This window comes from Ursus arctos, unplaced genomic scaffold, assembly GCF_023065955.2.
Source record: "Ursus arctos isolate Adak ecotype North America unplaced genomic scaffold, UrsArc2.0 scaffold_25, whole genome shotgun sequence".
NCBI lineage: Eukaryota > Metazoa > Chordata > Mammalia > Carnivora > Ursidae > Ursus > Ursus arctos.
The window spans coordinates 9,962,364-9,990,142 of NW_026622930.1; the positions used below are offsets into that span (position 1 = coordinate 9,962,364).

At 48.2% G+C, this 27,779-nt stretch overlaps 1 protein-coding gene and 1 long non-coding RNA gene across 3 annotated transcripts in view; one reads left to right on the plus strand and one right to left on the minus strand.

The window, feature by feature from the left end:
* On the minus strand, nucleotides 1–26,244 carry LOC130544791 (uncharacterized). Its single transcript, XR_008961387.1, has 2 exons — nucleotides 20,535–26,244; nucleotides 1–2,244 (listed from the first exon to the last, which is right to left on the minus strand). It is a non-coding gene; the product is annotated as an uncharacterized LOC130544791 (long non-coding RNA).
* The window catches only part of LOC113267317 (corticosteroid-binding globulin-like), a 21,383-nt gene continuing 12,935 nt past the window's right edge, over nucleotides 19,332–27,779 (plus strand). The window contains exon 1 of one of the 2 annotated variants that reach the window (XM_026515377.4): nucleotides 19,332–19,809. The gene's annotated coding sequence lies outside the window, so the exon portion shown is untranslated. Of the gene's footprint in view, nucleotides 19,810–26,294; nucleotides 26,533–27,779 lie in introns of those variants that run through there. The other variant, XM_026515378.4, reaches the window with a different exon arrangement.

Below are 27,779 nucleotides of genomic sequence, written 5' to 3' on the forward strand. Positions count from 1 at the left end.
TAGGGAAAAACATTTTTTTTATTTGCAGCATTGTTTGAAGAGCAAAAAAACACTAAATGTTCACCAATAGGGGATTATTCACATAAAATTGGGTACATCTCTATAATGGAATGTCATGCAGCCTTTCAAAAGCATAAGGCTAGCTCTATATGGGTTGATAGGGAAAAGTCTCTAAAAGAAACAATAGGGTAAAAAGCAAAATACAGAACAGTGTACAAAGTATGATTTCTCCTGTGAGCACACACACTGATTTAGCTAACGATTATTTACTGCGCATCTACTATGTGCCAGTCACTAGCTGTGCAGCTGTGAACAAAAGAGACAAAATCCCTGCCTACAGGAGCTCAGTGAGGGATAGGCAATAATCCCGGCAAGTCAATACCGTGCATAGAATAGGGGAAGGTGATGAGTCTTAGAGCAAAAAATAATGCAGGGACAGGGGACAGGAAGCGCTGGGATGTGAGACATGCTCAGACAGAGGGGTCAGGGAAGGCCTCACTGAGAAGTCCAAGGCAGGTGAGAAGTAAGCCACATGGGTATCTGGAAGAAGAGCAGCCAGGCACAGAGAACAAGGCGATGCAAAGGCCTTGGGGTAGGGATGTCTGGCATGGTCAAGGGAAGCAAGGAGGTAGTGTGCCTAGAACAGGGGAAAGTATGAGAGAGAGAGAGAGAGAGAGAAGCAGAAGAGGCCAGAGATGCTAATGGCTGTTCCTGGCCTGGGGGTGTGGGGGGCTTATATATTGTACACCTGTGAGGACCGGCTTTTGTTCTAAGTGACCAGGAGCCCCAAGACGGAGTCCAGCAGAGGCGCGAAGTGATTTACATTTTGACAGAATCATATAAGGATGCGGGTGGTAGAATCAGAGACCATTTGTTTTCTTCTTTATGGTTTTCTATATTTAGAAAGTATTAAATATTAATTTAAGAATCAAATGGAAGGGCATGCTAGATTAGGGAGATGGATGGGCAAGGAGAAGCTCAAGGAGGCAGTTCCTACTTAGGCAAAGAAGCAGGGGGCCTGCCCCGAAGGAGGACACTCCCCCCAAGGCATTTCCCTATGGTGTTAGTTTGTGTTATGGGGGAAAAGGGTCCTTGGCAGTTCCTACTTAGGCAAAGAAGCAGGGGGCCTGCCCCGAAGGAGGACACTCCCCCCAAGGCATTTCCCTATGGTGTTAGTTTGTGTTATGGGGGAAAAGGGTCCTTGGCAAAATGGGTCTGGAAAACTCTGGACAAGTGTGACTTCTCAGCACCTTTCAAATATGACCATCCAAGCGGGAGGGAGAAGATGCAGTGTTTCCCAAGCTTATTTGACCATGAAGCGCCCCCTCCTTTTTTTTCTTTTTGTGAATCATCTCCAGAGTTCCATGGAATACACTTTGCTAAATGCTGCTGAGGGGTGGGGAGGCTCTTAAGTGAGGTTGTTGCAAGGGCATAAGGGCACTTAGTTAGCTCGCTCGGGCAGTGGTCAGGGGGATCGGTTGGCGAGGCGAGCTAAGGGGTAAGGAGGTCTAAGAGCTACCCTGTCCCATACCGTGTTGCACTGCCTTTCTGCTCAAAGACAATACTTTGAAAACCAGATGTCCCTGCACTTGGAGACTCCGCGGCACCCACGGAAAGCATGCTGATGCAGCAGAGTGGCACTGGACATTTTTGGTTCAGGGTGACAGCACCATCTGCTGTTGCCCAGAGACACAGCCTACCAACCTCCTCCCTGGGCATTAACTGGAGGGCAGTCGAGGTGCCAGAGACAGAGTGGACAAACAGGATTGTCAGGTGGGGAAGAGGTGGCCAGGCCCAGGATTACACAAGCCCACATCACCTTGGGCCTGTTAATATTAACTCAATCTCCAGCTTGGGGGAGCCCCAGTAATCTCCAAAGTCACTGCCCTGATCAATGTTGTTTTGCTCATCTTATTGGCCAGCTCTTCAGGGATTCTCTCGTGGTCTTAGATTGTGATCATGCTGAGTCCCCCGTAAACATGCAGCTTTAATCCCCTGTGGTTACATGTGAGGGGACATTCCTCCCATGGGACAGGGCAGTATCTGGTGATGGACCAAACGGGAGCAGAAACCCAGCAGAAGCAACATGGATGGTCAGTCAAAGGGCTTCGGGAACATTGTCATCTTGGGCCATTTCCATAATTGTGCCATCAAAGCCGCTTCTAGGAATAGACTTCTTCCTGGTGGGCACCCCGTCTTGGTGTCTGGATACTTCTTTTGACTCCTAGTCATTGTTCACGTAAACTAAACGTACGAAAAAGTCGATTCAGTCAACCAATCATTCTTTCACTCAACCATCTTATCCGAAGTTAATCATTTATCCAACCATCTTGTATGAAATGCCAACCACATGCCAGGCCAGGGCTACGCATTATGCTTTGTGTAAGTTCCATGTAAACTCAATGAATGACTTCTAGTTACAAACTTCTTTGTACAAGGGAGCAAGGGTTTTGTAGATACTCTATTGCACTGCTGCCTACTTGGAGGATTGTCTTCGGGGTCAAAGAGGACAGTGGGACAGGTTGCACTGCACATGGATGCCTGATGGAGGGAATATGGGGCCTGAAATCCAGGCCATGTTACACTTGCCAAGAGGTGACATCCATCTGGTCTAAGAGGTGTCCTTTTTAATTTACACAAAGATGCTATTACTTTGGAGAGCATGTGATAAAATGAGCATAGTAAAATAGTAATGATTGAACCTAGGTGGTAGATTTAAAATGTCTACTGTAAAAATCTTTCTACTTGACTCTATGTTTTAAAACTGTCATAATAAAATGTTGAGGTGGGGAAAAGTGGAATGTCATTCCTTGCCAAGTTATGCATGGGCCAGAGAGATCTGTTATGGGTTAAATTGCGCCCCCCTCAAAAATGTATATGTTGACGTTCTAATCCCCAGTACCTCCGAATGTGACCTTGTTTGGACACAGGGTCTTCAAAGAGGTGATTAACTTAAAACGAGATCATTAGAGAGGGCCCTAATCCAATATGATGGGTCTCTTTATCAAAAGAGGAAATTTGGTCACTGGGACATGAGCATAGAGGGAAGACAAAATGAGGATACAACAAGAGTACCATGTGAGCAAGAAGAGGGTCATTCTATAAGGGAGAGAAGGTTAGAACAGATCCTTCCCTCACAGCCCTCAGAAGGAACCAACATTGCCAACAGCTTGATTTCAGACTTCTGACCTCCAGAACTGTAAGTTAATAAATTTCAGTTGTTTAAGGAGCCCAGTTTGCGGTACTTAGTTATGACAGCCCCGGCAGACTAATGCAGGTGCCTTTTCCTAGTCTGCACTGAGGGAGGCACCCTGAAGACTAGCAGAGACTTGATCTTCACCTTGAACTCCTAGAGTAGACACAAACGTAAGGAGGGCTTGGGGCAGTGTTTTAGTGGGGAGACTTCCTACTGCAGGGTTTGGGTTGTTGGGAACTGACATGAGCTAATGTTTGTCTTAGAAAAGAGTGATGATGAAGGGAAGTCATTGCCCATTGGCGTCCAAAGACCAGCTAATTTCCAATAACGGGGCTGTAAGCAAAGAGGTTGCCACCTTTGGTCTGTGACACCCCACACTTGTCCACAAATAAAGACAGAAAACAGGGTTGTTTAAAAAAAAAAAAAACAAAACACAGGAACCCCAGCAACCAGGCATGGCAACCAGAGAAAAGAGTTACTAGAGCCTAGTTCTGTTCCTGTCACTAACCACTCATGAGCTACGCCATCTTGGGTAAGCCACTTGAACTCAATTTTCTCATTCACAAAGACACATGTTTTGGGGAAGATGAAGGTGTTACATGTAAAGCTTTAAGCACGTAGTAAGTGCTCAAGAAATGGGGGCAAAAATTCAGAGACAAGATTGAGATAAGCCCCATGAGGACTAACAAACAGGCTCAAAGGCTTATTTGTACAACAAACAAATGGCTACAGGTAAAGGTCAGCAAGATTGGATGGCAAAATCAATACTCCGCTGATATCATGTGTTTTTCCATATTAGACACTGGGAGAATTGACTACAGCTTATTGTCAATCCTGACAGAATGTGTGCTGGAGTAGAAAGAATACTTGCTCATGAGGCAAGAGAAGGGATTCTAATTCTCACTTTGTTCGGGACTTTGTAGTCCTTGGTAAGTCTCTGTTACCTCTCCGAACCTCTACTTCCTCAGCCATAAAATGGACATGTTGGCCTAGACTGAAAATGGCAAACAGGTAGCCATGCACAATTTCTTCTGCTCTCATATCCACACAGGCATCACTAGTCAACCATGGCCCTATTTTCATCTTCATTCAGACACAGCCTCAGAAGGCTTCTCAAGATAAAATTCTGGAAATCACCATGATAGATCCAAGATGGCAGCTTAGATGGAAACCATTTACTGTCCTGTCCTAGATGATCTCTAAAATGCCTTCTAGTTCCCCTGTTTGTCCAGGGTGATTCCTTTCTAAGAACAGAGATGACTTCATTTTGCATCTTTCAAGACTTTCATGTGGTAATTATTAGGGACATTTCACTGTCTGGGGTCTTACATTTTGACTTGTCCTTCTGCTTCAGTTCCCCTTCTCCCAGACCAAATGTCCAACATCCTCACCAGGGTCCTAGATTTGAGTGTCTCCATTATTTTAAGTCACCTGGCTTCCTCTGCCCATGCCTAAGACAATCCTGGTTAATGGATTAAGATACTCACATACAGAAAGATGGGAGTCTCAAATGCCTTCTGAATTCAGTCTCTCTGGCAGTGCCTAACAATTGCTTAAAATTGATGTGTCAGATAAAAACTACTGGCCATTTCATCGCAGGAAAATATGTCCAAAGATACTCTAGAAGAAATGACTAAACCGAGACTAGCTGTGTGTGTGTGTGTGTGTGTGTGTGTGTGTGTGTGTGTGTGTTGACAGCTACCAGCTCTATATGACTAGCTTTCTTTTCAATCTCTGATTAAGCCTTCGAACCACCTTTCCACTTCTCTTCTAACCTCTGCAGCCACCTGAGAACGTGCCTGTTCTCGGGAAGCCATCTCTTACAGTAGAACACAGATCAGGGTATCAACATAGTTTTGCATCAATCTCAGCAAGCACCTCGCTTTTGATCAAGTCACTCGATCTTTCCTGGGTTCATCTGCAAAACAGGACTACTGCCTCCTCATGGGGTCACTTAAGTGTCCAGCACATATTCTACCACCTGGAAGACGTTAAACAAATAAGTAAGATGGACCGTTCCCCTTGCATGTCATTCGTAGTACCATATCAATATTCATCTGTTGGGCCTTGGGCTTCTGCTTGGGAATTAAGACATTGCCCGTGCCCTGGAGAAGTGCAAAAGGGAGCAAGGGTACGTGAGCAAACTGGAGGAATACAGTGTGAGCACAACGGAATCTGAGCCCACCTGGGGCACCACTCAGAGTTTGCTTAGCCAGCATCTCTTCTGCCTCCTGGGTGTTTGCCCGGGTTCTGCCCATTCTCAGGGTCCAGGTCAGGTTTACATCCTTCCAGAAGCTTCCACTGAGTACTTAAGTCTCTACTCTGTCTGGTGGAGGAAGCTTGATCTTAGTTAACTTCTGTTAGTTTAATATAAACTTTGTCACCTCAGTATTCTTTCATCAATTCAGGGTTTTCCCAGTCCAGAATTGCATCCATCCTGATACCCAACCGTGAGGTATTTGAGTGTGGAGACAATAGGCATCCGTGGTCTCAAGGGAGGCAATCCTTTTGAAGGCAGCAATAAGATCATTAGGAATCCCCTCTCAGTGCCCACCCAGGGTTAAGCACAGGGCTTCAGAAGCGGATGGATGGATGGATGGATGGATAGATGGAAACACACTTTCCCTGCAGAATGTGGCATCCATCCTTCCCCTTAGCCTCTCTGACAGTGTAGCAAAGACACTGGGCCAAGTCAGATCAGCATTTCCTGTTCCTCTAGTTGCCACGGACCAGCGAGCATTGCACATTGTGCACCCAAAAGACAGAGGTGCAGGGGGCTAAGGGCTGGAACATTTGCCTAAGGAGGGTACAACCTGCCCTTCCTGTGTGTTTCTGCCTCCCTGACCACCAGAATCCGCTGCTGATGTTGGCTATCGCCTCTTCTCAGCTGAGGACCGCTGCCCACAGGGGCCAGCCTGGAGGGTGCTGTGGATACATCGGACTCCTAGTACCTGGCCTGTAAGTACAAATTTCCTTCCCCTAGCCTCACGTCTGGCCATCATGGCTCCCAGTTAGTTCCTGAGGCATAGCTCTCTCTGCCCGGCTACGGACTGAGGTATGGGGTAGGGCACAGGAAGGGAACACAGCAGGGCCACAGGACCTGTGGCTTACCTGCAGGTGAGTCTGATCGCAGAGAGTCACCTTGTTCAGAAATAGGGAGCCAGTGAAGGATAAAATCGAGCCTTTTGGGGGCAGCAGACCTGGACTCAAATGTGCTGGCTCCATCACTGGCTAGCTGTATACCTTGAACAAGCCACTCCACCTCCCTGGGACTCAAAATTTTTGCAGGGGTTGGTTGCGAAAATTAAATAGAGCATTACTCAGAGTATTGGTTCAAAGGATGAGACTTCTACGAAGGAACTGCACAGAAAGGTGTGGAAAAGCTGGAGGGGAAAACAGCAGGGTCTCTGGTGAGACACCCAGAGGTTAGCAAAACTAGGGAGTTCTTTCCTGCCCAGAGCTGAAGGAGTCAAGAGAAGAAATGGTGAGAGACAGAGCCATGGAGGAGGCGCTATCTGGAAGGATCCAAGATGGTGGAAGGACACAGCTCCTCCAGAGGCATGGAGCTGAAGCAGGGAACGTCTCCCTCCTCCTGCCCAGCAATCCCGCCCACTACCAAACCCAAGAAGAAGTCAGCGGCCAGAGAGCCTGGCAGCACAGTCCAGAGGGGGTCAGGCTTCTGGGGCATAAAACATGGCAGAAAAGGGCAGACCATGCATCTGAGTGGAAGGCTAGCAAAGAGCAGCCTGCAGGAAAGAGAACCTGAACAGAAATAGGAGCAGCCAACTATTGCCGAGCGCTTACTATGTGCCATGAACACATACACTATTTCATTGAACTTTGACTTACAAGAGTTTAGCCCTGAGCATACAGGCGCTCCCTACAATATAACTTGCATCATTGGCGTCATGGAGTTTCCCACTGACCCAGAAGGCAAATTCAGATTCTGGACATTTTTAAGAAATGGGAGATCAGTGACCCCCACCCCTACCCCAACCCCAAGTTTTCCTTAGCAACTTTTTAGAATGAAGGTGTATTTTATCAAATCATAAAGTGCAGGGGCTCCGAGATGGGGAGACATGACCACAGCAGAGGACAGTGGGGGGATAGGCTGGTGTCCATCCCCGCCCAGCCTGACAGAGTGACAGGGCACCCTGATCCCCAGGGTAGGACCTAGATTGTATGGGAAACTCAGGAGTTCCCTCTCTCTCCCTCTCTCAGGGAGCCTACCCAACCCTTCCCCACTCACCCGTCTCTCTCTAGACCAAGCTGCCAGCTTCTTCCATTCTATGATGACCAACACCACTGTTCCCATGCTCACAGGACAGGGAAGTCAGCCATGGGACAAGGGCAGGCCTACTCAGTCCCAAGCACAAATTCTGAAGGAAGGGTCTGGCTGTCCTGGCTCAGGTGCCCATTCCCAATCAATCAGCATGGCTGGAGGTGGGGAGCTCATGCCCAGGAGCTCATTTGCAAAGGCAACAGAGAATGGGTATAAATACACTATACAATATGGCATGTAAGTGTATGTGAAAAGGGAATGATCTGTATGGGGAAAAAATGAATTTTAAAAGGTCCCAATTGTTAGAGAGCTATATTGCATCCTGGTTTAAAAGATTCACGTATTGCATGGTGCACTGGGTGTTATATGCAACTAATGAATCATCAAACTTTACATCAGAAACCAGGGATGTACTGTATGGTGACTAACATAATATAATAAAAAAACATTAAAATAATAAAAAAAAGATTCACTCTTAGGAAGAGAGACGTTTGCTCTCAAATTAATAGTTCTCATTGAAATTCCATCTGGATTTTTTCAATTTGCAAATAGTCCCTAAACTTCATCTGGGTCAATAAACCCACAAAAACAGCTGATCATTTTGAAAAAGAAAGCGAAGCGATTTGCCTTGCACAATATCTAATGTATTTTTAGAACCGAGATAATTAAAACTGTATGGTACCGGCAGAAAAATGGGCAAGTATCTGCAAAGAACAATATAAAATGTGCAGGAAAGTCTGGTGATAAATGGACTTTTATAGAGAGAAATGATGGCTTTTCAAATCCATGCAGAAACTTCGGTTTAATCCATAAATGCTATCAGATCAATCCACTGTCTGTTGGAGGAGTGGGGCGTTTGTATCCTCATGCCATATGCAAATTTAATTTCAAATAGATTCCAGAGCTAAACATGCAATTATAAAATACAAAAAACCCCAAAAGCTCAAAGAAGAAATGGGTGCGTGTGGTTTCTTTACAATCTTGGGACGGAAAAGCCTTTCATCTGCATGACAGTGTTGGCACATAAAACATGACAACTTCTTGATGACAGCGCCTCTGCCTTCAGCCCAGGTCATGATCCTGGGGTCCTGGGATCAGCCCCACATTGGGTTCCCAGCTCAGCAGGGAGTCTGCTTCTCCCTCTGCCTCTGCCCCTCCCCTTGCTTATGCATTTTCTCCCTCTCTCTCACTCTCTCTCCCAAATAAATAAATAAAATCTTTAAAAAATCTAGGGAAAATTTTGCAGGATCTATGACCAGCAAAGGCTCACTCTTTGTTATGTACTTAAGAATTTCCTGCAACCCAAAAGGGGAAAAAAGACAGTTGAACAACAACAAAAAAGTACAACGAAAGCTAGCGCCCTATTTCCGTCTATTAAACAGTCAAAAACAAGGTGATGCCAATACCCAATCAGAAAGAGCACGGTGGAGGAGACAGTTTCACCCAGAGTTTGTAGGAACACTGTGGGGTCAGACCCTTTGGATGGCAAATTGGTAGTATCGAGGAAAATTTCAAATACGCATGCCAAATTCATACATGAACTCTACAAAATCACTCACGTTTTGATATATATACAAAGATATTCGTGGAACATTGTTGAAACAGCAGGGAAAAAATCAACACCTCTCGATAGAGGCTGATTTAGTAACTTAGAGTAAGTGAATCCTTCCTACGTAATATATATAATCGTTAAAGTAATGGACCGATGTGTGCCTACTGACAAATCAGTAAAAGACATCTATCGTATCTCAAATTGAAAAGCAAGTGATAGAACAATTATATAATTCCACTTCATTTGGAAGTATGCATATATAATTATTCATACATACAGCTATGTTCTGTGTGTAAATATCATATTCAATTTATATGCAGACCCCCCCCAAAAAAACCCTCTAGACCAACATACAACAAATTCTTATAACTGATTACCTTTGGGGAGCAGGATTGAGTGAGCAGGTGGGGAGCTGGATCTTTTATATTGTGAATACTATAATTTAAGTGGAATTTCTTATAACTAAAATCTAAAGAAGCCTGAAGGGTATGGCTAGATCTTTTTCCCTAACAGCTATAGTTTTACCAAACCCCTGCTGTGTTTCACCCACCACGTGCTCACATCGAGCGTCACATGGTTCCGGAGCCAGGATTCGAACCCACGTCCACCTGATCCCAAAGCCTGTGTGTTACCCCAGGACTCTCAACGGAGAAGGAGGGAGCAGGAAGCATTCCGGGGTGCCATGTCCTGCTGGACGGGGTGACCCTGCTCTGTGCCACTGTTTGTCCAGGATGGTGCACCCCACTCTGTTCTTCTGGCTACTGGTGGCCGGCCTGGATCCCCACGCCTGTGGCCAAGGGGTTCCTGACCAGGAAAATCATCCAACGCCCGTGAACCCGTTGGCCTCCTCAACCTTCCTGAACAATCCCCACTTCGCCTGCAGCCTGCACAGGCGGATGGTAGCTGCGAACCCAGGCAAGAACATCATCTTCTCCCTGCTGAGCTTCTCCATTCCCCTCACCCTGCTGGCTCTCCAGCCAGGCCAGCGGCGCGCACGCAGGTCCTGGAGGGTCTGGGCTTTCCCCTCACGCAGGTCCCAGACAACGGGGTCCACGCGCACTACAGTCAGCAACTCCTTGCCTCCCTGCGGCCCCTCGCGGCGTGTGGGGCGGACGTGGGCAGCCTCCTGTTTGTGGACCAGAAGCGGTACCTGGCACAAGGGTTTGTCGACATTGCTCAGAACCTGTACCACACAGAGGTCTTCCCCATCCCCTTCGGGAACAACCGCGTAGCCAGGGAGCAGATGGACCACTTCATCAGCAAGATGACCCACGGGAAGATCGGGACGCTGGCCCAGGAGTTGAACCCGGACACTGTCTTGATTCTGGCCAATTATATTTTCTTTAAAGGTAAGACGTTCTCTGATTATTATTATTATTATTTAGATCCCTCTGCAGTTTGCTTATCTGTCTTCTGTCCGAGACGAGGATTTCCGTTCCCCTCCCGCTGTCTCCCTGCCTCTCCGAGAATTCTACCCATGAATTCCTCTCTCCCCTGTCCCTGCAGCCCCTCCCTCTTCCGGTACCGTCTCCTGAACATTCCAGGGCCCTCTCAGGCTGCAGCCCCACCGCAACCAAAATTGTAGGTCGCAGTGCCCTGCACAGACCAGCTACATAATCTGTGTGTTGCACAGTGAATGAATACGTGGGATGTTTGCTCCAAAATTGCTTTTCAAGTTGGCAAATACAGAGCATGGGGCCCCTGTGACACCCGGGTCGCGCCTCCTTGAAGCCAGTCCTGCCCACGCGGGCTATCTCAGCTCGCCTCCCATGCTACTGCACACAAGTCTTGCTTCTGCACCCCGGGCTCACCCTAAAGTGTTTTGCAAGCTGCCTCCTGCCCACCCTCAAAAAAGATACTCCTTGTTGAGCTGGGGGCCCTGTCCTTCTGTGTCCACCCAGCGTTGCTACATTTAACTCTATTTTGTGGACTCTCCTTCCTGACACTTTCCTCCTGTGGGCTCAGCGTGGCTTTCTTCCGTGGTTCTCCCACCTCCTCTGCCATTTTTGTGTATCTCCCTGTCATGTGGAGCCTGTTAAAGATGGCATTCCATAGAGTTCTCCCTCGGTCATCTTCCTTGGGCAAGCTTGGCTCTCCAGTGGGTCCTACCCCTCCCGCACTCTGGACGCCCAACGCTCTCTGCCCAGCCCCCACCTCTCATGAGCTCCAGACCCAAATCCCCGCCGACCATCTGGTCACCTTCACCCGAATGTCCAAGAAGAACCCTGAGTTCAACATGTTCAAAACAAGAAGGACTTCTTCCCACTGTCTCTCCCCCGCCCCCCAAAATTCCCTCTTCCATTTCTTTTCCTCTAAGTCTCAGGGAGCCTGCCCAAACTAGGTCTCAGCATGAGCTGCTCAGATCCTCTGTCTCTCCCACACTACCCTTCTAGACAGGACCCACGACCTGGGGGGTCTCCTCCCTCGGCTCTCTTCAGTCTGTCCCACTGTCCCTCTCCACTGCCACTAGCCTCATTCAGGCTGTATTACCTCTGACCAGTAGTATTGCAGTTGCCTCTGAACGGGCTTTCCTATGCGCAGTTTGCCTCCTTTAACCCATTTTCCATGCCGCCGTCAGGGTAACCATTCTATCGGCCGCATTTGGCCTGAAACCTCTAAGTCATCCCAGCCCGACCACAGCACTCAGGATCATGTTCCACATCTTTGGGACGGCCCACGAGGCCCTTCAGTGACCTGCTCCCAGCTGGTCTCTTCAACCACATCCTTGTCGCCCTCCCTACTCTCCCTCTCTCCAAGAGTGTCACACGCTCATCACATGACACAACAGCCCTTTCCTGAACTGCGTGATCCCTCTGGCCTCTCCACTTCCCCCACCACCGGGTACGCACCCCTCAGGGCTCAGTTCTGAAGTCACCACCCCCAGGAAGCCTTCCTTAACAACCTTCACCACTGGGGTTGCCACATTTAGAAACAAACAAAACACGGGTATACTCATATTAAAAAATGATTTCTTGTTTCTCTGAAATTCAGATTTAACTGGGTGTCCTGGATTTTGTCTGGCAACCTTACCCACCGTCCCCCAAAGTAGGTGGCAGAGGGAAACTATTTTTTGTTTTGAGATGCTTCTAGGCCATCTGGATGGAGGTGACCAGATGGCCGGTGGGGATTTGGGTCTGGAGCTCCTAAGAGGTGTGGGCTGCGCATAGAGAGTTGGGGGTCTTTGGTGAACCGGAGGGTTAGAGCCACTGGAGGGGACAAATGCCTCTCCTCTGGGTTCTGGTGGTACCACTTCCTTTCTTTAATCTGAAGACTTAACACGCAGTGTCATAGTTTCCTGATTACTTGTCTCTGTCGCCACAAGACCGTGGGCTTCTTCACATGGGAGACGCTATTATTTTGTATAACACCTGGACTCCAGACACTGTCAAGATTGCAGCGCTCAGAAATTCAGCTTCCTGGTTCCCCGCACTTCCTGCCCTGCAAGGTTGGCCATGTGGCCCCTCAGGGCTGGACCCCTCAACTTCTGGCCGGGAGCCTCAGCAGCAAGAAGATAAGGGAAGGCAGGCAGCCAGCTCCAAAAGAGGAGGGGTGGACTCACCCCAACCCCGACAAAGCTCCTTGGGCCCTGTAGCCCCCGGTTTACTAGTAGACTGTCTTCGAGCCTCTCCATCCAGCTGATACCAGGGAAGAGTAGAGTGTCCTATTTTGTAGAGTTGCAGTGAGCACTGTAAGAGTAAAATTAATAGCCAATAATTACTGAGCAACTACTATGTGCGAGACACTGTGCTGAGGCTTCACCGAGAGCATCTCACTAAGTGCTCACCGATACCCAGTGAGGTAGCTATCATACCTTCAGTTCACCCATAAAGAAATTGATGGTCCTCATTCCCTCTCTGGCCTCCCCTCCCAACACCGTCTCCCTCACTCCTTCTGCTCCAGCTCCACAGGCTTCCCAATGTCCCTTGAACATGCCAGAACCATTCCTGCCACTGGGCCTTTGCACATACCGTCCCCTCTCTGTCAGATATTCTCCCTGTCATACCAATACACCTTCACCTTGTTGGGTCTTTCCACCATGTCACCTTCTCAGGGAGGCTCTCCCCTCCCCTGTCATAAGCTCTCCTCTGACAACAGTCTCTTGTGCACAGCTGTATTTTCCCCACCAAGAATGGTGCCCAGCACACAGCAGCCCCTCCCAAGCTACCTCCAAACGAATGAGACACCTGACATCCAGCGCCCTCTGCCCTGAAAGCTGGTGGTGTCCTCTCTCTTATCAGGGAAGTGGAAAATCCTCTTTGACCCAAAGCTCACCGAGATCAGACCCTTCTCAGTGAGCGAGGGGGTCAAGATCATGGTGCCTATGATGCAGCGGCCGGGCTGGTTCCAGCTCCAGCGTTTCTATCGCCTGCACAGCTACGTCCTCCGGCTGCCTTGCAGCAGCCACACCACCGCTGTCTTCATCCTGCCCGACACGGGGAAGGCCAGGGACACAGAAGAGGCTCTGATGAGAGAGAATTTTGACATATGGTCTCAGCCCTTCCCACTAAGGTAAAACCCCAGCTGTCTCTGCTCCCAAATGCATTGAGCCCATCTCAGTGGCCACCCTCTCTGCCTCTGCGACCGGGGTGGGGGGGGCGGGACTGTGACCCTTCTGGTCTTAGGGCCCATGATGGGAGGGAGTGGGGATCGTTCACACTGTCATCCTTAGGCAGGATTCAGCCAAACGCTCCTGTGAGCGATGGAAACTGGTGTGCCGTCACAACAAAGAATCAAATCTTCCTCTGAGGGGTTTATAGTTCATGTTAAGGTTTTAAATCACTGAGCTGTTGTAAAGGCCCGAGCAATATTTCACTTAGCTTTACCCAGCATTTCCCAAACAGGATGTGAACATGCAGTTCACATATGACCTAGATACAAACTACAGGACTATGGGTTCACTGACATATTCACTGTGACCCGTGGGTGACCCAGTGGGAGCCAGGACCAGGCCTCTCCACACCTGGTCATGGCTTCCCAGCCACCCGCACTTCCCTTCCCTCCTCTTTGCCACGCCCTCAATCAACTCGCTTGCTCCCCTGAGGTCCTCGAGGTCTCTGCTCCTCAAAGTGTGGCCTGTGGACCAGCATCGGTGGCTTCATCTGGGACTTTGTCAGAAACAGAGGGTCTCAGGCCCCATCCCGCACCTCCCGATTCAGAGTGTTTAGTTTAACAAGATCCCAGGAGATTCACATGCACACTGGAGACTGGGAATCTCTAACCTGGGCTCCCAGCAAGTCCCACTGCTCCTGGGTCCGTCTTCAAGATCCCCAGCCATTACAAATCACCAAGTGCTGTCTCGCACGCGCCTTCTCGACAGCCATCATTCCGTCTCAGCACGTTATGGGCCAGGCCACTCTTCACCAGGGGCGGGGGCTCTATCTTGGGCATCATGCGGTTTGACAGCATGTCTGGACACTCCATCTACTGGATGCCACTAGCACACCCCACCACCACCCCCAGGTGTGACCACCCCAACAACGTCTCCAAACCTAGCAAGTCAGCTCCTGGAAGACAAAGTCTCCTTCGTGCTACGGGATGAACCCCGCTGCAGAGTCTGAGCTCCCGCGCCCTGGCCGGCCTGGGTTCTCATCACCACCCGAGACCTGGCCTGCGAGACACGGCGTGAATCACACTGAGCTAAGGATCGAGGTTTTCACCCCGAAAGAACTTTCTCAGTCCCCAGGGCCCTGCCCCTCGAGAGGACTGAGAGACTCGGCTCTCCTCCCTGTGGCTTGGCCCACTGTAGGATCCCTGTAGCTGGGAGGAGACCGTTGGCTCGGCTGGCGGTAGAGACAGGGAGGCCAAGGGCAGACGCATCCTCGGCACTCAGACTCCCTGCGGCCATGACCCCAGACAGCCACGACCAGGCCACCCTGCGGGCAGAGCCCCTGTGTGCTTTTCAGGCGCAGACATGGAAAGGTGAGCCAGGACGAAACAGGAAACTCCGGCTCCCAGCCCTGTCCTGGGGCCACCCCCAGGCAGGGACAGGGGCAAGGCTATGTGTGGGGACTAAGACAGATGGACGGACAGACAGCCTCCTAGATGGCGGCGCCCAGTGGCAGGCCAGTTTGACAACAGCCTGGCTTGAGGGCGAGCCTCAGCTGTGGGTCCACTCCTTGCTCTTTAGAAACTGTATGACTTGGGGGAAATCGCTTAGCCTCCTGGGCTCTCCATATTCTATGAGAAGTGGGCGTTGGTAGCACCCAGCTCCCAGAACCACTAGGAGGACAAAAGGAAATCCCTTATAAAGTACCTGGCCCGGGTCTGTTTCCTGAAGGCACCCAGTGGGCGCAGCTGACATGCATTTTACTCTATTAACCTACAAGTGGTGAGATTGCCGGCCGGGGCCACTTGTTAGGTGGTATTTCTTCAGCTGTGTTCTCACCTCTTGTTCCCACAAGTAGCAGGAGGAGGCTGTATTTTCCGAAATTCTCTTTATCTGGGAAGAGCCAACTGGAGCAGCTTCTGCCCTCGATGGGCATGTCGGATATATTCAGTTACTATGCGGGAATCACGGGCATTTCTCTGCAAACCATTCCCCTGAGGATCTCCAGGGTAAGTGCGACGCCCCCAGGTGTCTGGGCCATTTATAATGCACCTCCCTTCCTCCTTCATTCAACTTGCACCCAGGGGCCCCGGGACTGCCATGTCTGTGCCATGTCCTGGGGTACACGGGGCTTCCCGGCTGGCGGGGAAGTCAAACGTGGAAATGGTGAGTTACAGCACCCCAGCGGTGTTCTGACGCCAGCTGCTCCAGAGAAGTTGGCTGAGCCTCATTTGGGAGTGAGGGGTAATGCCCCCTTTCCCAAGCTCACCATGAAGGCAAGCACCCCTGCTCTGGGAGCTGGGAGGAGCTATGGAGAGCGCGAGGCCAGGTGTTTTTCTGCAATCCCAACCCTTCCAGGAGGACAGGGGAGTCCCCTCATGGTTCCGTAAGAATCAGAGGCAAAGCCCCCCTGGACTGAGTCCTGAAGTCCTAACACCACTGTGGGATCACTGGGGAATAGAAAGGGGAATTGCCTGGAAATATTAACCAACTTCGGGAAGAGGCGAGTAGTGGGGGGGCTTGAGTGGGGGAGAGCAGGATGGGGAGTGGGTCTGCAGTAACTGGACCTGGCTCCAGAGGGCCTTGGCCGGGCTAAGGTACTGGGACAGTCGCCCGTGAACTGGGGGAGGAGGGTCACCAGGAGGGCTACAAGCAAGGGTGGGATTGCATCTGAGCTTCAAGGAGCTCAGCCCCATGTCGTAAAGAAGGGGATCGCAGCAGAGCCTGAGGGTCCGATGGCGGCAGGGGGATGAGCGACCCAGCAACACAGCAGGCAGGTCTCAGGGAGAGGCAATGTGGACAGTGAGAAGGGTTGAGCAGAAGAGGCGTTTGGAGGTGGAAATGCCAGGACTCGTGTGGCCGGCTTGGGGGTGGGGAGTCAACAAAAGGACACAGGCTCTCTGAGAGGCAAGGGGAAAGAGAAGTGAGGCAAGAGCACCTCACGAGCGCACGTGATGGAGGGGCAGAGGGGACCCTGCCGTAGAGCCCAGACGGCACAGAGCAGAACAGTGAGCCCTCCAACCAAGGGTGCCAAGCCCGATGGGGAGAGACAGTATCCTTGATCCCTTTGCTCGAGGAAACGGTGTCCACCAGGGGACAGGACACGCCAGGTCATGCACCCAGTCTCGATGGAACCGGGAGTTGATTGCAAGCCTCCCGCCACAGGACACGGCCTCTCCACCCGGCCTTACTCCCCAGCAAACAGAGGGTCTGCGCTCAGACTGAGGAGCAGTGTGGCAGCCCCCGGAGGAGGGGCGCTCCTGCTCACATCAGCACTCTGACGCTCGGTCCCCGCAGGCGGTGCACACAGCGGAGCTGACCATGGATGAGACGGGAGCAGAGGCGGAGGATACCTCGGGCTTGTGGTCCCTCCCCAGATCCCATCTTCCCCCCCCTTTCATTTCAACCGACCTTTCCTGCTATTAATGTTTGAGGAAGGCGGCCGCAACCTGCTCTTCATGGGGAAAGTGATGAATCCCAGAGCAAAGTCATAGCCAGGTGGCCAGAGGGCCCGCCTCCCTTGCACCTCCACCGTCCTGGGCTCCTGAAGAAAACAGAAAACCAAGACTGATGTTTACCGAGCACACAGCTCTTGGGTCTATCTTCTGGTCTTTGCACAAAACCCCTCTGAGTCATTATCCCCACTGCATGGATTAGCACACCAAGGTCCGGAACAGCGGCACGATCACAAGCCAGGCTCACTGCCCCAACCCCAACATTCCCTGGGGGATCTGCAGACTCCGATCACTCCCATGACCTTCGGGCAGCTTCCCATCCCCTGCTGGTCCCGGGCTTCTTCCTCGGCCTGTGGTCCTCTCGTGCCCTTGCTGCCTGGACTGTGGCAGACCTGTATTCCTTTGGAGAATCAGCTCAATGAAGCAGCAAACGACAGCCTTGTGCGGGGGTGTTTGTTGCCGCATGACTCGGGGAACCCGCTGGGAGTGGCCTGGGCACTATTTGTGTGAGGTAGAGGGTAGGACTGTCTTATCATCACCACGAGGGGCCAGCTGGGTTCCAGGTCCCTCCACACGCGGCTGAGAAGGAAAGCACGCAGGGAACTTCGTGGGTTCTCTTTGATAAGAAGGACTATTTCATATTATTTTGTGTTTGGCAGCATTTGCGTGCCTCAGCCATGCTCCTGGAAAGCCTGACCGCCAGCACGATGCTCCCTAGACCCTGTCCGTGAAGCTTCCCATGAGGGACTCTTCCTCTGAAAGAACCTCGCAGAGCAGTCACTGAGCTCTTCACAAAGTCTCCATCGGACAGTCAGTCCTCGGTAAATCCTCTGAGTAAGCATCCATCGTGCACCTGATGGGCACGAGGCATGGTCCCAAGGGTGAAAGGGACAGAGGAGGCGGTCCCATCCTCAAAGAGCTCATCGTGGGGGTGTGCCCAGGCACGCTGCCCACTGCGTCCACTCCTGGTCTGGGGACAAACCATCATCAGCGTTATCTATTCTCTTCTGCTACAAATAGGATGCGTGTTCTCCCTGGGAGGCGTGTCAGGTGGAATTCTGAGCTGAATGATCAAGGCGCCCAGGACTGCTGGAGTCGGAATCCCTGAGACTACAGATTACGTGATTCCATTTACATGAATTATCCAGAAAAGGCAAAAGTATGGAGCCATAAAGCAGATCAATGGTTGCCGGACAGCTGGATATACCAGTAGGGATTGATAGCAAAAGGGTTTATGGGATTTTTTGTGTGTGTGGCAATGGAAATGCTCCAAAACTGATGACATTGGTACAACTCTAAATTTACTAAAAATCATTGAATCATACACTGTCAGTGGGTGAGTTTTATGGTATATAAATTATATCTCAATAAAGCTGTTTAAAACGATCCTTTGCAGTTACATCAAACACTGCATTGAGGAGGAAATTTTACTGCTTCAAATGCGTTATATTAGCATATACGCTAAAAAAATGATGAGATCATCATCATCTGAAGATGTTAAAAAAAGAACCACAAATCAAATGAAACAATGTAGAAGAAAGGAAATAATAAACAAACAGAAGCTAATGAAATAGAAAAAGCAACATAAAATAAGACAGATTAAGAAACTCAAAAGTCGGTTCTTCGGATATACGATAACATTAACAACCCCTTGGTGAGACGGATCAAGAAAAACAGAAAAGAATCACAAATAACCAAGGTCAGAACTGAAAAATGGACCATTCCTGTGCATCTGGAACATGTTAAAAAAAATAGTATGAGTATGTTATAAAAACTGTATATACATAAATTTTTAAAGCTAGATTAAATGGACAATTTTTTTTTAAAAAATCCTACTTGAATAAATAGGAAATCGGAATAGTTCTCTAGCTGAAAGGAATTAAATCCATGTATAAAACATTTCTCGCAAAGAAAATTCTAAGCCCAAATGATTTCTCTGGCAGATTCTGCCAACCATTTAAGGAAGCAACAAGGTCAAGTTTACACACCTTTTGTCCAGATTTTAGAGAAACAGAGTACATTTCCCAAACTGTTCAATGAGGCCAGCATGACACTGAGACCCAGATGTGGCCAGAGCGGTAGTCAGGGGGCACCTCGCGACCACTGTGCGTGACACATTGCATTGATTATTTCCACTCATCAACACGATAACCCTCTTAGGTGGGCACAATTCTTCACCTCACTTAATGGACCAGAAAATTGAGGTCTGCAGACAGTAAGGGATTTGCCAAAGTCACATAATGAGTAATTGCTGGGGCGACACTGGAAGCAGGTCTGACAAACTCCAAAGGTCCTGCCAGTTTCTCTTACTGTTTCAATTCTAATCTCCTGCCTCCTCTGACCTCAGGGGAGGTGGGAGGTTAAGACACTGAGCCACAGAGAAGTAGGGCAACTTGCCCAAGGTCACAGAACAAGTTGGTGACGGAGCAAGGGGATAGGCTGGGACTGTGCCCCAGGCCCCTGCAAGGGACCTGCAGAATGTGCCCCCAGCATCCCCTGTTCCTGGGACTTTGTCAAGCGACTACTCAGTAGGCCACACGTGGACTGCCAGGGGGCGTTCCCATCCCCACTCCACACCCCGCCAACCTCCTGGGCCCAGGAATCCGCCCTGTGGAATTCCTACGGATCGAGATTGGAGCGTCCCCAACCCCTGCTCTGCTGTGGGACTGGGCAGGGAAGGACCGCTGAAGCCCGAGGCAGCTGAACTTCATGGTGAAGACTTTGGTTGAGGCACCTGCGTTCAAATTCTGACTCCTCCCCATGCTGGTGTGACTTCAGGTAAGCCCTCTAACCTTTTTCTGCCAGTTGCCCAATCTGGCAAATGGGAATATCAATAATCACTAGTATTCCTGTGCCTCGGAATACATCAGGCACTGTTCTGTGCTCTCTCCGCATATTAGCTCAGGCATTCTTTACAACAACCTAACAGATTCTAGAGACCAGGATCTCTGTTCCTCAGCTCAGGTGTAGAGAGCTGATGTAAGGTGCTCGACATCACACAGCTGGGGTCTGGATTCGAACCCAGGTCCGTGCTCTTGATTGCATGATAATAATACCTACCCTGTGGCTTCTGCTGAGAATTAGATAGATCCATACACATAAAACACCAGAGCCGGGCGTGCCTGGGTGGCTCAGTCGTTAAGCGTCTGCCTTCCGCTCAGGGTGTGATCCCAGAGTCCTGGGATCGAGCCCCACATCAAGCTCCTCCACTGGGAGCCTGCTTCTTCCTCTCCCACTCCCCCTGCCTGTGTTCCCTCTCTCGCTGGCTGTCTCTCTCTCTCTGTCTGTCAAATAAATAAATAAAAATCTTAAAAAAACAAAAAATAAAAAACACCAGAGCCAGCACCCAGTGAGGGCTCAATAAATGCTGGCTGCTGTCCTCCCTGGTCCCAGACCCCATGATCAGTGCTTTATACTCAGCTGTGAAACCAGAGCAGAGTAGGAAATGGCAGGTAGGAAGTCTAAAGGGCAATAAAAGGGAGCCAGCTGATGCAGAAGCTTACCTGTGAATTAATGGCTGCCCCTCGGGGCTTATTTCCTGCCTATCCAGGAGAAGGAGGCCCCAGAGAGGGTTAGAGCCCTGCTTTGTCCAGGAAGAGCCTGAAGGCTGAGCATGCCGGTAGAACAGGTGGGTTCCATAATGTGGGCCAGCAGGGCTGCAAGACCAGGAGTCAGGCAGTTCCCCTGACCTACCACAGCCAAAAGGCAGGCTCTGGGGCCAGCAAAGGCCATCTCAGTTTAGCCTGCGAAGCCCAAGATTTGGCCCATGCCACCCCCACACTGGCCATCAGTACAAGTTGGCATCCTGCTTTGCCAACACAGCTCATGATTTCTTGGGTAAACAGCCAGCCAGGGCTCAGCAAAGGCCAGCCAAAACTCTTGCCTAGTGATTCTGATCACCACAGGTCCCTGGCTTGATATGACCTGTCCCACACCAGGGCTAGGTCCTGTTTACTTAGAGATGGGATTCCAGGCAGCACTGCCTTATCCACAAAGCTACAGAAGTTAGACGGCCCTGAGCAATCCGCTGGTCCCAGCTTCTGTGGTTGGCATTGTTGGACAAGAGGAACCCACGTTACACATCTGTGATGGGGTGATTTCATTAGGGGGAGTTGGTCATTCTTAGAGGACTCCAGCCAGAAGCTCCTCCCAGGATTTGGAGTGAACCCTGGAAGACCAGCAGTTCTTTCCCAAATGTGACCCACATGCATCAATGCTGAACTGGGCCTCCTGAACCGGGTGGTCTCACTCACCTGAAGGCCACGAGCCAGGGTCTGGTGCACACAGACCAGCGGTTCAGGGAACACGTGACTAACAAATGGACATCTGATTCAAAAGTACCTCAGAGAAATATTCATTTAGAAAATCAGTTTTCTTCATTAAGGGGCTCAGGTTTATGGTTAAAGACAAGGTCTTCTTGTCAGGCACTAATAGTAGCCAGTACTTGATAGGCACCAGTCACTAAGGAGATGAAATAACAACAATTTCAGCTCTGGTTCTCCTGATCAAGGCCTGACCACGTGCTTGCTGCTGTCCTAGGCTCACGGATGCATCCAGCCTTCGCCATGTATGATGTATATGTATATGTACTTTTAGAATTCTTTCAGAGTCAATTTCATACACCATGACCTTTTATTCTTAAATACTTCTATGTATATTTTCTAAGAATTGGGGTATTATTTTCCAGTAAAGCTCTCAACTTCCGGAAACTCCCTCTAATGTACCATTCACATTCCAATCTCATTGATTGTCTCAGTAATGCCCTTCATAACACACATTCCCACAGTTAAGGAGGATGCATTGAGAAGCCATCAGGGATGACTTGCTGGTCTTTCCAGGGTCACCCCAAACCCAGGGAGAAGCTTCTTGATGAAGCCCTCCCAGGATCACCCCCTCCGCCTCTGGAATCATACCATTGCAGATGCCATGCCTCTTCGAGCTCCTCCAAGAGGTAACACATTTTGTCTTCTATGACACTGACACTTTTTTAAAGAACACAATCCCTGTTGTCACTAAATGGCACAGACATATGGGAAAAGATGAATTTGATCCCCACCTCACACCATATACACAAATCAGATCTAGATGGATTACAGATCTAAATGTGAAAAATAAAGCAATCCAAGCTTCTAAAAAGAAAATATAAGAAAATAGGTTGCACAACATCAGGGGAGGCAAAGATCTCTGAAACAGGACAGAAGCAACACTGACTTCAGAATAAACAGAAGGATTGGGCTCTGCTGGAACTGTGCACTATGTTCACCAAAAGATTCCATACAGATAGCAAAAAGTCAGGCCACAACCCTAGAGAAGCTTTTTCGCAATATATTTATCTCTCTCCCCGATACTCCTACCAATCAATAAGAAAAAGATAATCTGACTGAAACAGTCACTTCTCTTCAGTCTTACTTAAACAAGGTACTTCTCAAAAGATAATACCCTTAGCTAAGAGGGAGAAATTATATTATCCTTTTAACCAGAAAGTTCTAGCTCTTGTGTATTTAACAAAAACGTTTAAGCTTATCTGGCACCTCCCATATTTTACTCTAAGTAGTAAAAATAAATCAGACCATACTTTTCACAGTCCACCTGAAAATCCCATCAGCTACCAGCTCTTTTGTAATATTTTCCACGTTCGTGTTACCGCAGGCGATAGCGTTGCTAAATTTCTGTCTCTACATAGTAATTGTCCTCTTCCTCCTTCCCATAGCCTGGTCTCCACTTTACATTAAGCTCTTAACAACAACCTGCTCAAGGATCACAGGTGTCCACTAACTGCCATTATAAGACCTTTCCAATTCCCATTTGTCAGCTGACCCCAGAACTGCTGCCTCATTCTGTCTTTGTTATGCAGCACCCTGCCCATTCCCACGTAACTAAGTCTGTTCTAGGTAATATGGCCTAATAATAAATTATCTAAAATTTTAATAGTTGGAAACAACCATTTATTATGCTCTTGTATTCTGAGGACAGGAATTCAGACAAGGCATGACGGAGTGGCTTGTCTCTGTTCCCATGAAGGCCAGGACCTCCACTGAAGGTTTTTTAGTAAAGGGCAACCACCATAATACCAAAAATAGAATAAATATTTTTTGAATCAATAGGAGAAAATTCAATCTTTTTAATGCAAATAAGTAAAAGACACAAAAAGAAAAAAAATAGATAGTAAATTGAATATATGAAACAAAATGATATGTCAATCGTAATACAACAATAATCAAAAATAAATGTAAATAGGTTAATTTTGCCAATTAAAAGGCAGAGAATGTCATTTTGGGGTAATAAAAATAAATTCAACCAAATGTTGTGTATGTGAGACACTTTTAAAACGAGAAAGCAGAGTTTGGAAATGAGAGGATGGACTATATCAGGCAAGTGTGAACCAAAACAAAGTTAGGAAAGCAATCTTCTTAGAGTAGAATTTAAAGCAAAATGTGTCATATGAAACAGAGATAAAAGAAAAATAAGCAAGAGAGCAAGAGGATATAATTATCAAAAGTGCATCTTCTTTAATAGCCTCAAAGTATATCAACCAACAACTGATAGAGATAAATGGATGAACAATCATTTTTGGAGACTTTAACATCCCCCCTGAGAGACGGAAAGGTCCAGAGAACAGAGAATCAGCATAGATGGTAAATAAAAGAATAAGCTCCAGCAATTCTACATATACACATATGTATACATATTGAACAGACACTACCCATTACTTTTTAAGAAAACAGGGCACATTTATAAAAACAAAGCACATATGATTGCAAAAAATCCTCAAGAAGTTCCGCATGTTCAATATCATCCCTTGTTTTAGCCTCCTCACAGATACCATATTTTTTCAAACTAAAGGTTTCCGGCAATCTTGCATCGAGCAGGTCTGTGGGCACCATTTTTCCGACAGCATCTGTTCATTTCATGTCTCGGTGTCACATTTTGGTAATTTCCACTGTATTTCAAACTTTTTCATTATTAGGATATTTGCTATGGTCATCTCTGATCAGTGACTATAACCTGCAGAAAGCTCCGATAATGTTTAGCATTTTTTAACAATAAAGTATTTTTTAATTAAGACATATACATTTTTTTAGACATAAGCTATGGGACGCTTAATAGACGGTGTGTGGTGTAAACATACCTTTTATATACACTGGGAAGCCAAAAACTTCATTCTACTCACCTTGTTGCGAAATGCACTTTATCGTGGTGGTCTGGAACGAAACCAACAATATCTATTAGGTATGCCTTGTAGATAATACTTGCTGACCAAAGTGAAATAAACGTAAATAACACAAAGGGCACCCAGGTGGCTCAGTCGGTTAAGAGTGTCTGCCTTTAACTCGGGTCACGATCTCTGAGGTCCTGGGATCAGCCTTGTGTTGGGCTCCCTGCTCAGCGGGATACCTGCTTCTCCTTCTCCCTCTGCCTCTCCCCCTGTTTGTGCTCTCTCTGTCTGTCTCTCTCTCTCTCAATAAATAAATAAATAATCTTAAAAAAAAAAGTAAATAACAAGAGTAGCCTAAGGTTCTAAATATACTAAATGACATATTACTAACTTACCCTAGGGTTAAAAATAAAACCATAAAGGGAATTAGAAACACATCAAAACATGACAATGATAATAATCGATATCAAAAATTTGAGGGGCATCACTCAGCCAGAAGGTAGATGAGATTTTTAACTTTAAATACATTTATATGGAGACTGGAAATGTTAAAAAGTAGGAAAGCTAGCTAAGCATTTAACTCAAGAAAACAGAAAAAGAACAACAGATGAAAAAAACAAGGAATTGGAAACAATGGTAAAAAAGTAAAAATAAAGAAAGAAATCAATAAAAAAATAGATTTTAAAAAACGAGTAAGGATTAACAAACAAAATTAAAAACCAAAAGCTGATCCTTTGAAAAGAGTAATTAACTAGACAGATTTCCCTAACAAGACTCGTCAAGGGGGAAAAAAAGAGAATAAAATGAGAAATGAGAGAAAATGAGAGAAAAAATATGTAAATAAAATATAGAAACAAAAAAATTACTGATATGACAGATTTAAAAATAATAAATTCCTAGATATAAATTTCCAAAATTGGCTTAATAAATAAAAAACTTTTTAAAAAGACCAACAAGTATTAATAAAACTGAAGGGCCCCCAAAAACTCTAGAACTGGCCCTGGGTGCAACTTTTTTTTTTATAATAATTTTTTATTATGTTATGTTAGTCACCATACAGTACATCCGAAGTTTTTGGTGTAAAGTTCCATGATTCATTACTTGCGTATAACACCCAGTGCTCCATGCAATACGTGCCCTCCTTAATACCCATCACTGGCCTATCCCAATCCCCCACTCCCCTTCCCTCTAGAGCCCCCAGTTTTTTCCTCTTTATTCCTGTAAATGGCTCCCCTCATCCCTGGAGGGAATTAATAATGTTATCAACCGGCAGAGGGCACAGGACCCTGGCTAGGCGTTCACAAGGCCATATATTCTGAACGCTGTGGTCAGGCCAATGATGAGAGGTCATGCCCGGAGTCCTTTGGGGGACTGATATGAACAGGGAGAAAAAGTGAGTCTCTCCAATAACCAGTTAGAACCAAATAACTTGGAGCTGCAGTGGTCACCTTTGTCCCCACCATACAAGCTAAAGCAGGAAAGCTGAATAAAGAAGAGCTAAGAAAGAATTAAAAAGAGAGAGAGAGAGATGATACCCAACTTGGAACCCCTGAATCCAGCCAAGCCTGAAGCCCTCCCCACCCTTCAGAACTCTCATTCATGAGACCCAATAGGTATTCTTTTTTTTTTTTTTTTGCTTTAAAAAAGTGTGTTGTCTGTCACTTCCAACCAAAAGAGAACTACTAAATAAAAATGCAGAAAAGAAGGTACTAGGCTTTCGAGTACAACGGTCTCGGATTTGAATCTCAAGGGAAGTTCACTTAAGTTCCATGTGCCTCCGTTTCCTTATCTAAACAAAAGTGATAGTAACAGTATCTAATTCACAATGTCTTTGAAAGATTATATGAGATAATCCATGGGAAGCACTTGGCTGCTTTTCTTCCACGTCTCTTTCCTACCAGACGGAGGTCCCGTTGAAGGCAGGACCTCATTAGACTCATCCCCAGCCCAAGCTTAGCACCTGGTTATTCACAGGTGTCCATGCCATCGGGCTAATTAAGGGCACCTGTGGCTTCCTTGCCAGCTGTCACCTGGCAGCCACAAGCACTGACGCAACTCCAACCTCATTTTGATATTAAAAATAAAACCTCAGGGAACTGAACGCAGAGGAAAGTTAGCTTGCCGCATTGCTGTGTTTGCTCAATGTCCTGGAAAAGATTCCCATTGGTTAATGTCCGGGGGGAGGGGACCACCGAATGGTGAAGGCCACTGGCCCCCCTCTAACCATTAACCAGCAGGGAAGCTGGCAAACAAGATTTAGTGGTAGTGCCCTGCTGGCTTACTGTACACATACTAGGACCCAGGACGGCCGAGCCCATGGTTGCTGCCTGAGCCCTCTGCAGACCGTGAGTAGCACCTGATCCCTGCCCATCCCTCCTGCTCCTGCCCAGCTGCCAGAATGAAGCCATGCACATCTTGCCTCTTTAATTTTTTAATGGGCATTGAGCATTAGGGCAGCCAGCGGTGATCTGAGGCCGGGTGCATGAGCAGGGATATGGGGAGGGTTTTGCAGTCTGTGGGTCACCCATGGGGGTTTGATTTGCTCCGGCCTCCAGCTTTGCAGGGGTTGGCACTCACCCAAGAGCCATTCCCATCTCTCACTCCGCTGAAGCTCGTAAGCCCAGCCAAGTAACACGAGAGTCTGACAGCTGGGCTGGATGGGAGCCAGGCAGCGCCCCTGCTGGGGGATGCAGGCAGGGACAGCTCTGCCCATTGGCACAGGGGACTGTGTGTGCCCCAGGGTCACACACACCTAGCTCCTTGCTCATCCACCTGGGGCGAGGATACTGCAGAAGCAACAGGACTCCTTGCATGACACCACGTGTTCTAAGGCTTAAATGCGGAGGGCCCGAGATGCTACCTGGCCCAAAGGGGCATTCGTGAAAATTAAGAATGCAGTGGGCATTTACTTCGAGCCTCAATTCAAAAATGAGAGACAAGGAGGACATACATGAAATTCATGAAGAATACGGACACTCTGCATTGTAACGCTGCTGGGTATTTTTTTGGAGACCAATTTTCCTCTCAGCACTTTGTTTTCTATAGAGAAAGGCAGAACGGCATGGCACAGGCTCTGAGGCCAGACTGCAGGACTCAGAATCTCAGCTCTGAACAGGTTACTCTGTCTCCCTGGGCCTTAGTTTTCTCATCTCTAAAGTGGGCCCAGGATGACCCGCTGCGCGAGGCCACACAGGAAAGCACTCATAACCGCTGGGACTGATGTTCGCGACAATCTCGGGAGGTGGATGGAGTTTTCATCCTTACACTGGGGGCTCAACATAGAAGGGGATGAGGTGCAAAATCCCAGAGACAACAGGAAGAGGAGGGGAGGCCAGAAGAACTCGTAACTGAACAAGCCCACCCCGCTCTGGGCTGCGCACTGCACCAGGTCCTTGCGCGAGAGGGCTCCGGACAGGTGTGGAGGGGACGGGGCGAGCTGAGATTTCACTGCAATGTGACGGGCCGTGACAGGGAAGCACAGAGAACAGGGTTCCTGGAGGAGAGCTGGGACCTGAGCATCCAAGGACAGAAGGAGGTGAGCCAGGCAAGGCAGGGAAGGAATGGGACTGCAGAGTGGGTCACAGAGGGCAGG